This window comes from Mesoplodon bidens, assembly GCF_964165515.1.
Source record: "Mesoplodon bidens genome assembly, chromosome: 18".
Lineage (NCBI taxonomy): Eukaryota > Metazoa > Chordata > Mammalia > Artiodactyla > Ziphiidae > Mesoplodon > Mesoplodon bidens.
Window position 1 is genome coordinate 17816509 of NC_138175.1, and position 14982 is coordinate 17831490.

The 14982-nt window shown below is 43.3% G+C and overlaps 1 protein-coding gene across 1 annotated transcript in view; it reads right to left on the reverse strand.

Moving 5' to 3' along the window:
• WWP2 (WW domain containing E3 ubiquitin protein ligase 2) overlaps positions 1 to 2730 on the reverse strand; it is a 147544-nt gene extending 144814 nt beyond the window's left edge. The window contains exon 1 of the mRNA XM_081215321.1: positions 2573 to 2730. The gene's annotated coding sequence lies outside the window, so the exon portion shown is untranslated. The remainder of the gene's footprint in view (positions 1 to 2572) is intronic.
• Between the last annotated feature and the right edge of the window lie 12252 nt (positions 2731 to 14982).

Sequence of the window (14982 nt, forward strand, 5' to 3'; positions counted from 1 at the left end):
CAATGCAGCCTAAAATAAATAAATAAATAAATTTAAAATAGGTACAGCTTAAAAAATTTTTTTTTATTAAAAAAATAAAAACTACAAAGAAACAGAGGAAATTTCAATTCTATTGTATTTAACCCAATAAACTTTAAATGTTATGATTTATAGAATATATTTATCATTTATTATGATATTTTAAAAAATCAATGAGATAGTTTACCTTTTTTTTTCATATTAAGTCTTCAAAAATCTGGTGTGTATTTTATACTCATAGCCTACCCCCAGTGTTCAGTACTGGAAATTGACCACCATACTGGACAATGCAACTCTAGAACAATGCCTGGCACAGAGTAGGTACTTATATATATTCATTGAATGAAAAAATGTTTCCCCAGGAAGAGGCAGCTATGATATAGCACAGGATTTTCAAAACTTCAGTTACACTCCATATTCACAATTTTTGCTGTAACCTGTACTATTTTTCCCTTAAAATGTCATACTTTGTCCACTTGAAAAAATATTTTAAAATAAAACTTTAGGGCCTCCCTGGTGGCGCGGTGGTTGGGAGTCCGCCTGCCGATGCAGGGGATACGGGTTCGTGCCCCGGTCTGGGAGGATCCCATATGCCGCGGAGCGGCTGGGCCCGTGAGCCATGGCCTCTGGGCCTGCGCGTCCGGAGTCTGTGCTCCGCAGCGGGGGAGGCCACAGCGGTGAGAGGCCCGCGTACTGCAAAAAGAAAAAAAATAAAAAATAAAAAAAAAAAAAATAAAAAATAAAACTTTATGTTGCCTCTATAATTGGAAAAGAATGGGTCTAAGGATAAAATGCCTGGGCGTGAGTCCCTACTCAGTCACTCACTACCCAGACTCTAAAGCAAGGACTTCACTGAGCCTCAGTTTCTTCATCTGCAGAATAGGGACAATTCCAACCTCCACAGGATCATGGTGAAGATTAAATGAGATGCTGTCATAAGCTCTTTACAATTGGGAAAGTAGTCACTAAATAAAGCAGACTGAGAAGCCAACCCAAGCCTTTTCCTCATGCCCGTCATTTTCACATGGACCAATAACAGAAAATGGCAAGCTTGTCTGACAAGAGAAGAGCTAGGACTCAGGTTCAAATCTCTTGTCCTCCACTTACAGGTCTGTGACCTTTAGAAATTCATTTATTCACCAAACACAAAGTGCCCACAACATGACAGGCACTAGGCTAGAAGCCAAATAAGTCAAATAAGATATGAATCCTGCCCTTGAGGAATTTGCAGTCTAGCAAGGAGAAAGAGACCAGCAGACAAGAAAAAGCAAACAACTGTCAAAAAATCAAGTCATCTCTCTTAGGTCTGTTTGTTCACTGTGAAATGGGAATAACACCTTCCCAATCTAACTCACAGAGCTGCCACATAAATCAATTTTTAAATGTTTGTCAAGTACTCCAAAAACCTGAACTCATTATACATTAGCAAAGTACTTTTCTTTTTCCTACTTGTAACCCAAAACAACTCCGGCTCCTGTAAATGTCCAGTTTGAACATTCACTCCAATTGTACCACATCTGTGAAATTCATTCAACTTTTGCAAATGTTAGTAAACACAAGGAAAAAGAGGATAAACAGCTTTAGCACAGGTATTTAATCTCAAAATTATGATCCAGGTCCCAGTTCTAAGGAACAAAACACAGACCTCTCAGTCAGCTACCTAGTTACAGTTTGTCAAGATAAGCAGTCACATGATAAAAGAAACTGAATAATTTAAACTGAAGAAAGAGGAAAACTCATGAAGCAGGGTAGGTAGACAGTGTCCAAGGTTACAGCAGTCTCTGCATTGGTGAGGTAATGCTGGCATTAGGTCGTGCTCAACATGGTAGGCTAAAAGCCATTTTATGGCCAGAGCAAAGTGCCCACACTCTTTTTTTTAAGCCCAGAAGTTGATCTGATCTGAGAAAATCTCAAAGAAAGATGATCCCAAGGGCTAGGTTCCCAAGAAGTGGAAACCCTACCCAAGCAGGAGTAAGTGGGTGTGACGAAAGCAAGATGATCAAGATTCTGTGATCCTTCCTGAAGTTTAAAAACTGAATGGGACCAAAACCAAAGTCTCGGGTACCAATCATTTACAAAGAGGAAGGAAGGAAAAGACTCTCAGGTGCAGTTCAGGCTGCATCTTCATACTGATTTCTCCTTCTTTCCCCCCATGTCACTCGCCCAATATCAGGCGACCCATTCCAACTCAGTCCCAAGTCGCCCCTTCCCCCTGTTCCGATCCCTGCACAAAGGTCACTCCTCTTCACCCCTGGCACCTAAGATGCTTTCCCCTTCCGGGAGGACTTGCTGGCCGCCGAACCCATGACTGCCTTCGCGCCCACCTCGGAGCAGCCCCCGCGCACGACCCGCGGCGAGCCCACCCCTCTCGGGCGGGAACCGGGACACCCCTCCTCGGAGGCCGGAACCGCCGCGCCAGGCCCCTCCCACAGGAAGCCGCCGCCCCCCAGCGCCCTGGCCGCGCCTCCCCCGGCCCACCCCGCGCCGCCCGCCACTCCCGGACTTCCCCGCGCCCCCGCCCGCCCGCCGCGCCCCCAGAGCCGGTGCTCGCTACCTGCTGCGGCCACAGAAGCGGCGCCCAACTCCTCTCCCACTTCCGCCTTCCACCGCCCGCACTCGGGCCAGGTCACGTGACCACGCGCGGTCACCTGACCCGGAAAAGGCTGGCCGGACCGCAGGTGTGTGCAACCTAGGCCAGGCCTGAGAACCTCTGGCCAGAAGGCCTTCTTATCCTCTGTATGTTTAAAAGTGGGAGGGTTTTCCACTCGCTAGATGGTCCCCGAGCAATCAAATAAACTGAGCGCTCGCTGAGTGCCAGGCGCTTCATATACTCCTCCCATCAACCCCGAGGGCGGGCCTGTCTTAGCCCCATTTTACAAGTGAGAGGAGGCGTTCAATCAAGTCAGCAGATATTTATTGAACTCAGGGTTACCATATTAAAATACAGGACGCCCGGTTAAATTTGAATTTTAGATAAACAACCATTAATACGTAGGTGTGCCCCAAATATTGCCTGGTACAGTACATGTTTATACTAAAAAACTACTTGTTGATACTCATATTTAATTAGGCATCTTGTGTTTTAATTTGCTATATCTGACCCCAAACCTACTATGTGCCAGGCACGGTTCTAGGCTCTAGAAACACAAAAGTAGCTTTTGTGGAGCATCCGTTCTTGTGACATGAAACAAAGGCAGAAAGGCTCCAAAACTCTTGCTGGGGGTCCATAAAGTGCCCCACCACACCAAACTAACCCCCATTTCCTTAGTATACAGAGTAGACAGACCTTTATGAACTAGAAAAAACATTTTAAATCAATATTCTTTACTGATGGTTGAGAACTTCAGCTTTGACAAGTTGAATGAAGGCTCAATTTTTCACTTTTAATCACCATTAACTAAAATTAATGCTAATCACCTAATTAGCCCTAAGCACTGTGCACTAATTATTGTTATTTTTGGGTCTTCCAGTTTGGATGGATCCTGTTATGCGTACAAATGGAACTGGTTGAGCATTTAGTCTCTATTTTGCCATTCCAAATCCATCCAGGAGATGGCCTTTCAAGGAGCTACAGCTCTCTCTTAACACCTTAATTCCTATCTAAAAAACTACTAAAATTTCTCTAGTAACATTGATGGGAGTTGTACTAATTCTCTCCTAGGGGAATTAGGGAAGGCCTCTTTGATTTGGTGGCATTTGAGTAGGTGTTCACCAAAAGGAAAAAAGGGACTAGGCAAGGCAGGCTCTCACTGTGCATTAAAGAAGTAAAAGCTAAATATATACCTCGACCTATAAAGGCCCTAGGTGATACCTCCCACCCCTCCCCTTTATTTCATCTCATCTCCAACTACTCTTTCACTCAGTACCCTGCTTCAGCCACTCTGGCCTGAGGGCCTTTGGACTGGCTTTTCCCTCTTCCTAGAAAGCTCTTTCCCCAGATAGTCAGTTGGCTCACCCCCTCATCTCTTTCAGATGTTTTCTTAACTATCCCTTTCAGTGAAGCCTTTCCTGATCACCCTATTTAAAATTGCAACTCATCTCTTCCTTCCCCTCCTAGCAGCCCTTTCCTGCTTTATTTTTTCTCTCCATATTTCCTCAGCTTAGCACTATCTGACTTTCATATGAATATGTGTGTATGTATGTGTGTGTGTGTGTGTGTGTGTGTGTGTGTGTGTATATATATATATATATATATATATATATATATATATATATATACATAAAGTCTGTTTCCCACTACAAAAATTATGAAGACAGGAGCTATAACCCAGCTCTCAAAGCAGTACCTGGCCCATAGGAGGCCTCTTTAAACAATCTGTTTAATGAATAGACTTCGTCAACATTTATTGAGCACTGAACTCATTGCTGAAGGTCCTACAAAGATTTTTTTTTAAGACACATAAAATATCTGAAATATGTCATCATAAAAGTGCCCTGCAAAAGTTAAAAAGTAGGGCTTCCCTGGTGGCGCAAGTGGTTGAGAGTCCGCCTGCCGATGCAGGGGACACGGGTTCGTGCCCCAGTCTGGGAGGATCCCACGTGCCGCGGAGCGGCTGCGCCCGTGAGCCATGGCCGCTGAGCCTGCGCGTCCGGAGCCTGTGCGCCGCAAACGGGAGAGGCCACAACAGTGAGAAGCCCGCGTACCGCAAAAAAAAAAAAAAAAGTTAAAAAGTAAGTTGAAATGTTCATTTAAGGAGAAAGACCCCTAAAACACAGTCCCTGATTTCCAACCTACTTAAAGAAGACACACAATTAAGTACAATGCAAAGCAGAAGTAATAACTGCTTATTGAGTGATAGAATCAAAATGTCTTAAGTATGGTGAGAAAGAAGGGTTCAAATCCATCCTTGGAGAAAAATCTGATTTGGGTAATGAGGACCAGTTTACAAAGGAAACAACTGAGCTGCTTCCTGGAGACTAAGTATGCAGGGATTAGGCAGCAGAATTTTCAGGCAGAAGAGAAAACAAGGGCAAAGGCAGAGACAAGAAAGTCCAGGACACTCCCAGGAAAGTCCAGAGGAATTCTAGGGATACTTACTGATTTCATGTAGTTTTTCTCTCCCCTACCCCACTGTTTTTCTCTCCCCTACCCCACTGTTTCAAGTTTATATCTCCCCTACCCCACTGTTAAGCATATAGTTTCATAGCTTGTACATTTTCCAGTCCTGGAAGTGAAGTCAGCTCTTCACTGGCACACAAGACGTTTCTTTCAGAAAGGGCCTCACATGTAAAAGTTGTCATTACCTCCAGATAAGTTATACATGGAGTTCTTCTACATATGTTTGAAAGTGTTAATTTGTTAAGGTTAACTGTTTCAAGTGACCATAACTTAATAATGTTTGAGATTTCTTCACTTTTTAAAAAACAAGGAGCTTCAAACAATTGAAGTGTTTCAGGGTTCACTTCACTTCTGAGAGAACCTGTCCCCAGACACCCTGTGCTACCACAGGCACTACCCTCAACTCCCTGCACACTCCCTTTGGACTTTCATACCTCAATGCCTTTGCCGTACTCATCCTTCAAGGTTTGGCTCCAAGGTCATAAACTCGAAGGTGCCCCTAGACACTACACAAAATATCACTTTGTTCATAACTGTTATATCACCCAAACTGTGGTGGTATAAATTAGCTCTCAGTACTTATTTGTTCACTAAATAAGAGCCTTTCTAAGGCCTCAGTGGACTTGAAGACTAGCGAGTGTTACAGGGAAACAGAAAAGGGATTAAAGTATTACAAAAAATGACAAAAACTACAAAATGTCAAGAAACCGGGCTTCCCTGGTGGCGCAGTGGTTAAGAATCTGCCTGCCAATGCAGGGGACACGGGTTCGATCCCTGGTCTGGGAAGATCCCACATGCCACAGAGCAACTAAGCCCGTGTACCGCAACTACTGAGCCTGTGCTCTAGAGCCCGTGAGCCACAACTACTGAGCCTGCATGCTGCAACTACTGAAGCCTGCGTGCCTAGAGCCCGTGCTCTGCAACAAGAAAAGCCACCGCGATGAGAAGCCCAAGCACCGCAACGAAGAGTAGCCCCCGCTCACTGCAATTAGAGAAAGCCCGCACATAGCAACGAAGACCCAACACAGCCAAAAATAAATAAATAAAATAAATACATTAAAAAAAGAAACCGGGAGCGCAGGGAGAGGACTGGGGCTGGCGGCAGGAAGAGAGCCTGAAGGGGTTAGTGCACCACGGCTAGCCCGGAGGGAGTCCGGGGAAAGGGTCTGGAGCTGCTGAAGAGGCAAGAGACTTTTTTCCCTTTTGTTTCCTGGTGCGCGAGGAGAGGGCATTAAGAGGGCTGCTTGGGGAAGCGCCGGAGACAGGCACGAGCCGCGGGTAAGGCACGGACCTCGGAGACGGGCGTGGGCCGCCGCCGCCGCCGCCGCCCGCCGCCGCCGCCGGCCGCCGCCGCGGCCGCCGCCGCCCGCCGCCGCCCGCCGCCGCCGCTGCTGCCGCCGCCGCGGGGCCTGTGTGCGAGCGCGGGTCACTGTCCGCCCCGCCTTCCGGGGGGCCTGTGCACCCCGCCACTGCCGGGGTCCCCGAGACCCGGGGACGGCTTTCCCGGGAAAGCGCACGGAGCGCCACGGGCTGCTGCAACGTCACGCCGGCCTCTGCCGCCGCAGGCCCGCCCCACACTGCGCGCCCCTCCCTCCCCTCTGCCTGAGTGAGCCAGAGCCCCCGAATCAGCGGCTCCTTTAAACCCGTCCTGTCTGAGCGAAGAACGGACGCCCTCCGGCGACCTACGCGCAGAGGCGGGGCCAGGTCCAAGGCTGAGACCCGGGAGCTGTGAGAGCAGAGGCAGGGAAATCTCTCTGTGCAGCCTCGGAGGCAGCGGATTAAAGCTCCACGGTCCATTTGATGTGCCCTGCGTCTGTGGAGTGCATGAATGGACAGCGAATCATCCCAAATTGAGGAAGTGGACTTTGAGGACAAGATTTAAGACTTTCCCCCCTTTTCCTCTTTTTACAACGAATTATTCCAAATTAAGGAGGTGGACTTAGAGAGCAAGATTTCAGACTTCTCGCCCTTTTCCTCTTTTTACAACGAATTATCCCAAATTGAGGAGGTGGACTTGGAGAGCAAGATTTTTGATTTTTCCCCCTGCTCTCTTTTTGTGAATGTGTATGTGTAATCTTCTGTGTAAGATTCTCTCTGTATAGCTTTGCTTCCACCATATGTCTCAGGGTTCTATCAGTCCGGTTTTTTTTTTTTTTTCAATAATTACTTTCTAATTTTAATAATGCTACTATATTTCATACTTTATTCTATTTTACTTTACCTGATCTTTCTTTTTTTCCTACTCTCCCTTCCTCCCTCCCTCCCTCCGCTCCTCCTTTCCTTCTTTCTTTTTCTTTCCTCCCTCCCACCCTTCTTCTTTCCACTTTCTTTTTCTTTCCTTCCTCCCTCCCTCCTGTCTTTCTTCCTTTCCTTCCTCCCTCCCTCCCTCCTTTCTTTCCTTCTTTCTTTCCATCCTTCCTCCCTCCCTCCCTCCTTTCTTTCTTCCTTCCTTCCTTCCTTCCTTTCTTCCCTTCTTCCTTTCTTTCCCTCTCTCTTTCTTTCTTCTACTAATTCTTTCTTTCTACTTTTTCTCCCTGTTACTCTGAGCCGGGTGGATGAAAGGCTCTTGGTGCTGCAGCCAGGAGCCAGTGCTGTGCCTCTGAAGTGGGAGAGCCAACTTCAGGACACGGGTCCACAAGAGACCTCCCAGCTCCACATAATATCAAGCAGCGAAAATCTCCCAGAGATCTCCATCCCAACACCAGCACCCAGCTTCAGTCAACGACCAGCAAGCTACAGTGCGGGTCACCCTATGCCAAGCAACTAGCAAGGCAGGAACACAACCCCACCCATTAGCAGAGAGGCTACCTAAAAACATAATAAGGCCATAGGCACCCCAAAACACACCACCAGACGTGGACCTGTCCACCAGAAAGACAAGATCGAGCCTCAACCACCAGAGCACAGGAATTAGTCCCCCCCACCAGGAAGCCTACACAACCTACTGAAACAACCTTAGCCACTGGGGTCAGACACCAAAAACAACGGGAACTACGAATCTGCAGCCGGCAAAAAGGAGACCCCAAACACAGTAACATAAGCAAAATGAGAAGGCAGAAAAACACACAGCAGGTGAAGAAGCAAGATAAACACCTACCAGACCTAACAAATGAAGAGGTAATAGGCAGTCTACCTGAAAAAGAATTCAGAATAATGATAGTAAAGCTGATCCAAGATTCTATTTCCATGATCCATAATCTTGGAAATAGAATAGACAACATGCAAGAAACAGTTAACAAGGACCTAGAAGAACTAAAGATGAATCAAGCATCGATTAAAAACACAATAAATGAAATGAAAAATACTCTAGATGGGATCAATAGCAGAATAACTGAGGCAGAAGAACGGATAAGTGAGGTGGAAGATAAAATAGTGGAAATAACTGCTGCAGAGCAAAATAAAGAAAAAAGAATGAAAAGAACAGAGGACAGTCTCAGAGACCTCTGGGACAACATTAAACGCACCAACATTCGAATTATAGTGGTTCCAGAAGAAGAAGAGAAAAAGAAAGGGACTGAGAAAATATTTGAAGAGATTAGAGTTGAAAACTTCCCTAATATGGGAAAGGAAATAGTTAATCAAGTCCAGGAGGCACAGAGAGTCCCATACAGAATAAATCCAAGGAGAAATACGCCAAGACACATATTAATCAAACTGTCAAAAATTAAACACAAAGAAATCATATTAAAAGCAGCAAGGCAAAAACAACAAATAACACACAAGGGAATCCCCATCAGGTTAACAGCTGATCTCTCAGCAGAAACCCTACAAGCCAGAAGGGAGTGGCAGGATATAATTAAAGTGATGAAGGAGAGAAACCTGCAACCTAGATTACTCTACCCAGCAAGGATCTCATTCAGATTTGATGGAGAAATTAAAACCTTTACAGACAAGCAAAAGCTGAGAGAGTTCAGCACCACCAAACCAGCTTTACAACAAATGCTAAAGGAACTTCTCTAGGCAAGAAACACAACAGAAGGAATATACCTACAATAACGAACCCAAAGCAATTAAGGAAATGGGAATAGGAACATACATATCAATAATTACCTTAAATGTAAATGGACTAAATGCTCCCACCAAAAGACACAGAGTGGCTGAATGGATACAAAAACAAGACCCATATATATGCTGTCTACAAGAGACCCACTTCAGACCTAGAGACACATACAGATTGAAAGTAAAGGGATGGAAAAAGATATTCCATGCAAATGGAAATCAAAAGAAAGCTGGAGTAGCAATTCTTATATCAGACAAAATAGACTTTAAAATAAAGACTATTAGAAGAGACAAGGAAGGACACTACATAACGATAAAGGGATCGATCCAAGAAGAAGATATAACAATTGTAAATATTTATGCACCCAACATAGGAGCACCTCAATACATAAGGCAAATACTAACAGCCATAAAAGGGGAAATCGACAGTAACACAATCATAGTAGGGGACTTTAACACCCCACTTTCACCAATGGACAGATCATCCAAAATGAAAATAAATAAGGAAACACAAGCTTTAAATGATACATTAAACGAGATGGACTTAGTAGATATTTATAGGACATTCCATCCAAAAACAACAGAATACACATTTTTCTCAAGTGCTCATGGAACATTCTCCAGGATAGATCATATCTTGGGTCACAAATCAAGCCTCGGTAATTTTAAGAAAATTGAAATTGTATCAAGTATCTTCTCCGACCACAATGCTATGAGACTAGACATCAATTACAGGAAAAGATGTGTAAAAAATACAAACACATGGAGGCTAAACAATACACTACTCAATAACGAAGTGATCACTGAAGAAATCAAAGAGGAAATTAAAAAATACCTAGAAACAAATGACAATGGAGACACGACGACCCAAAACCTATGGGATGCAGCAAAAGCAGTTCTAAGGGGGAAGTTTATAGCAATACAATCCCACCTTAAGAAACAGGAAGCATTTCGAGTAAACAACCTGACCCTGCACCTAAAGCAATTAGAGAAAGAAGAACAAAAATACCCCAAAGCTAGCAGAAGGAAAGAAATCATAAAGATCAGATCAGAAATAAATGAAAAAGAAATGAAGGAAACGATAGCAAAGATCAACCAAACTAAAAGCTGGTTCTTTGAGAAGATAAACAAAATTGACAAACCATTAGCCAGACTCATCAAGAAAAAAAGGGAGAAGACTCAAATCAATAGAATTAGAAATGAAAAAGGAGAAGTAACAACTGACACTGCAGAAATACAAAAGATTATGAGAGATTACTATAAGCAACTCTATTCCAATAAAATGGACAACCTGGAAGAAATGGACACATTCTTAGAAATGCACAACCTGCCAAGACTGACTCAGGAAGAAATAGAAAATATGAATAGACCAATCACAAGCACTGAAATTGAAACTGTGATTAAAAATCTTCCATCAAACAAAAGCCCAGGACCAGATGGCTTCACAGGTGAATTCTATCAAACATTTAGAGAAGAGCTAACACCTATCCTTCTCAAACTCTTCCAAAATATAGCAGAGGGAGGAACACTCCCAAACTCATTCTACGAGGCCAACATCACCTTGATACCAAAACCAGGCAAGGATGTCACAAAGAAAGAAAACTACAGGCCAATATCACTGATGAACATAGATGCAAAAATCCTCAACAAAATACTAGCAAACAGAATCCAAGAGCACATTAAAAGGATCATACACCATGATCAAGTGGGGTTTATCCCAGGAATGCAAGGATTCTTCAATATACGCAAATCAATCAATGTAATACACCATATTAACAAGTTGAAGGAGAAAAACCATATGATCATCTCAATAGATGCAGAGAAAGCTTTCGACAAAATTCAACACCCATTTATGATAAAAACCCTGCAGAAAGTAGGTATAGAGGGATCTTTCCTCAACATAATAAAGGCCATATATGACAAACCCACAGCCAACATTGTCCTCAATGGTGAAAAACTGAAACCATTTCCACTAAGATCAGGAACAAGACAAGGCTGCCCACTCTCACCACTCTTATTCAACATAGTTTTGGAAGTTTTAGCCACAGCAATCAGAGAAGAAAAGGAAATAAAAGGAATCCAAATTGGAAAAGAAGAAGTAAAGCTGTCACTGTTTGCAGATGACATGATACTATACATAGAGAATCCTAAAGATGCTACCGAAAAACTACTAGAGCTAATCAATGAATTTGGTAAAGTAGCAGGATATAAAATTAATGTACAGAAATCTCTGGCATTCCTGTACACTAATGATGAAAAATCTGAAAATGAAATCAAGAAAACACTCCCATTTACCATTGCAACAAAAAGAATAAAATATCTAGGAATAAACCTACCTAAGGAGAGAAAAGACCTGTATGCAGAAAACTATAAGACACTGATGAAAGAAATTAAAGATGATACAAATAGATGGAGAGATATACCATGCTCCTGGATTGGAAGAATCAATATTGTGAAAATGACTCTACTACCGAAAGCAATCTACAGATTCAATGCAATCCCTATCAAACTACCAATGGCATTTTTCACAGAACTAGAACAAAAAATTTCAAAATTTGTTTGGAAAAACAAAAGGCCCCGAATAGCTAAAGCAATCTTGAGAACGAAAAACGGAGCTGGAGGAATCAGGCTCCCTGACTTCAGACTATACTACAAAGCTACAGTAATTAAGACAGTCTGGTACTGGCATAAAAACAGAAAGATAGATCAGTGGATCAGGATAGAAAGCCCAGAGATAAACCCACGCACATATGGCCAACTTATCTTTGATAAAGGAGGCAGGAATGTACAGTGGAGAAAGGACAGCCTCTTCAATAAGTGGTGCTGGGAAAACTGGACAGGGACATGTAAAAGTTTGAGATTAGATCATTCCCTAGCACCATACACAAAAATAAGCTCAAAATGGATTAAAGACTTAAATGTAAAGCCAGAAACTATCAAACTCTTAGAGGAAAACATAGGTAGAACACTCTATGACATAAATCACAGCAAGATCCTTTTGGACCCACCTCCTAGAGAAATGGAAATAAAAACAAAGATAAACAAATGGGACCTAATGAAACTTCAAAGCTTTTGCACAGCAAAGGAAACCATAAACAAGACCAAAAGACAACCCTCAGAATGGGAGAAAATATTTGCAAATGAAGCAACTGACAAAGGATTAATCTCCAAAATTTATAAACAGCTCATGCAGCTCAATAGCAAAAAAACAGACAACCCAATCCAAAAATGGGCAGAAGACTTAAATAGGCATTTCTCCAAAGAAGATATACAGACTGCCAACAAACACATGAAAGAATGCTCAACATCATTAATCATTAGAGAAATGCAAATCAAAACTACAATGAGATATCATCTCACACCAGTCAGAATGGCCATCATCAAGAAATCTAGAAACAATAAATTCTGGAGAGGGTGTGGAGAAAAGGGAACACTCTTGCACTGCTGGTGGGAATGTGAATTGGTACAGCCACTATGGAGAACGGTATGGAGGTTCCTTAAAAAACTACAAATAGAACTACCATATGACCCAGCAATCCCACTACTGGGCATATACCCTGAGAAAACCATAATTCAAAAAGAGACATGTACCAAAATGTTCATTGCAGCTCTATTCACAATAGCCCGGAGCTGGAAACAACCTAAGTGTCCATCATCGGATGAATGGATAAAGAAGATGTGGCACATATATACAATGGAATATTACTCAGCCATAAAAAGAAACGAAACTGAGCTATTTGTAATGAGGTGGATAGACCTAGAGTCTGTCATACAGAGTGAAGTTAGTCAGAAAGAGAAAGACAAATACCGTATGCTAACACATATATACGGAATTTAAAAAAAAAAATGTCATGAAGAACCTAGGGGCAAAACGGGAATGAAGACGCAGACCTACTTGAGAATGGACTTGAGGATATGGGGAGGGGGAAGGGTGGGCTGTGACAAGGCGAAAGAGAGGCATGGACGTGTATACACTACCAAACGTAAGGTAGATAGATAGTGGGAAGCAGCCGCAGAGCACAGGGAGATCAGCTCGGTGCTTTGTGACCGCCTGGAGGGGTGGGATGGGGAGGGTGGGAGGGAGGGAGATGCATGAGGGAAGGGATGTGGGAACAGATGTATATGTATGACTGATTCACTTTGTTATAAAGCAGAAACTAATTAAAAAAATAAATAAATAAACTTTAAAAAAAAAAAGAAACCTTTTATATTAACAAGTATTTTTAATATTTACTGGAAAGTGAATGGCTCAGAGCCTGATCTTTCTTTCCCTGGCTATTCCCCTAAATCAGTGGTTCTCAAGTGTGGCCCCAGGTCAGCAGCATCAGCATCATCTGGAACATATTAAAAATGCAGATTCTCCCACCCTGCCCAGACCTACTGAATCAGAAACTGAGGATGAACCCCAGCTATCTAGTTTTCCAAGCTCTCCAGGTGATCCTAATTCACAGTCAAGTTTGAGAACACTGATCTAGATCATTCTTCTTCATCCTAGTGTCTACAGAATTACTGCCAACTTCAATAAACCTTTTATTGTGGAGTCTAGTTTCTATATACTCCCTCCCTTTTTAGGCAACAGGAGCAATTGAGGAAGAACTTAGAGATAGGAATATTAGCGTTGAGTGGATTATATTTTCTAGGCATGAAATAAAAACTTGATTAGAGTAAGGTGAATGAATGGAGAGGAGACCCAGGCACCTCAAAACAATTCAGAAGTGACATCAATAAAGTTTAGCAAGAGGAGTATGGGTTGAGAGTGGGAATAAGGATGACTCAGAGATTCTTACCTTGAGTGTCTTTTTTGGTAATGCCATTCGTAAAAATAGGAACTCAACCAGTGAAGAAAGTTTAAGCGGGGGCAGGAGAGAAAACTACTTTAGTTTTAACCTTCCTCCTGAGTTAAGATGCCAAAAATTTTCAGAAAGATGTGGCCAACGGCTAGGCTAGGGAATAAACAGGGATTGGACCTGTAGATTCCAAAGGCATTCCTATAATGCGATAATTGTGATAAGCCTTGGGGATATATAGTATTGGTGAAGGAGAAAACTTGGACACAGAGGCCAAGACAGTTCTGTGGTGGGTGCCCCGTGAGCAAGGCAGAAGAGGTGGCAGTGAAGGAGGGTGAGAAATCATCAGAGACACAGGGGAACCAGGATAGTGATGTAACACCAAAGTGAGGCAAGGAGACAGTCCAGAAAGAGGAAATGGTCAGCATTGTAAAATTCTGCAGAGAAACTCAAAGTATTGAGAAATAACAAAAAAAAATGATATGATAGGGAATTCCCTGGCAGTCTAGGCACTTAGGATTCGGCACTTTCACTGTTGGGGCCGGGGTTCAATCCCTGGTTGGGGAACTAAGATCCCGCAAAAAAGAAAAAAAAAAAAATTGAGACATCTGGGGAAGGAAAAGGGATTTGGGCACCTGTTAAAAGACCCCCCCCAGGGCAGTGAACAATTTTTGGAGGTACGATGGATAAAGTATAACCAAGGGGTGGGCTTCCCTGGTGGCGCAGTGGTTGAGAGTCCACCTGTCGATGCAGGGGACACGGGTTTGTGCCCCGGTCTGGGAAGATCCCACATGCCGCGGAGCGGCTAGGCCCGTGAGCCATGGCCGCTGAGCCTGCGCGTCAGGAGCCTGTGCTCCGCAACGGGAGAGGCCATAACAGTGAGAGGCCCGCGTACCACCCCCCAAAATAGTATAACCAAGGGGTAAAAACGGGAGTGAAGACTTGACAAAGAAAGTTTAGAATAACTCAACACCTTTGAAGATGGATGACTGAAAACTCAAGTCATCATTCAGCCAAAATTCGCCAGCATGAATTTCTAACAGACCAGATCTCAATTATGGAATCGCAGCAAGGAATTATGAGCCTTGCTTATGTAAGTGGCGTAAGAGATCCTGGACC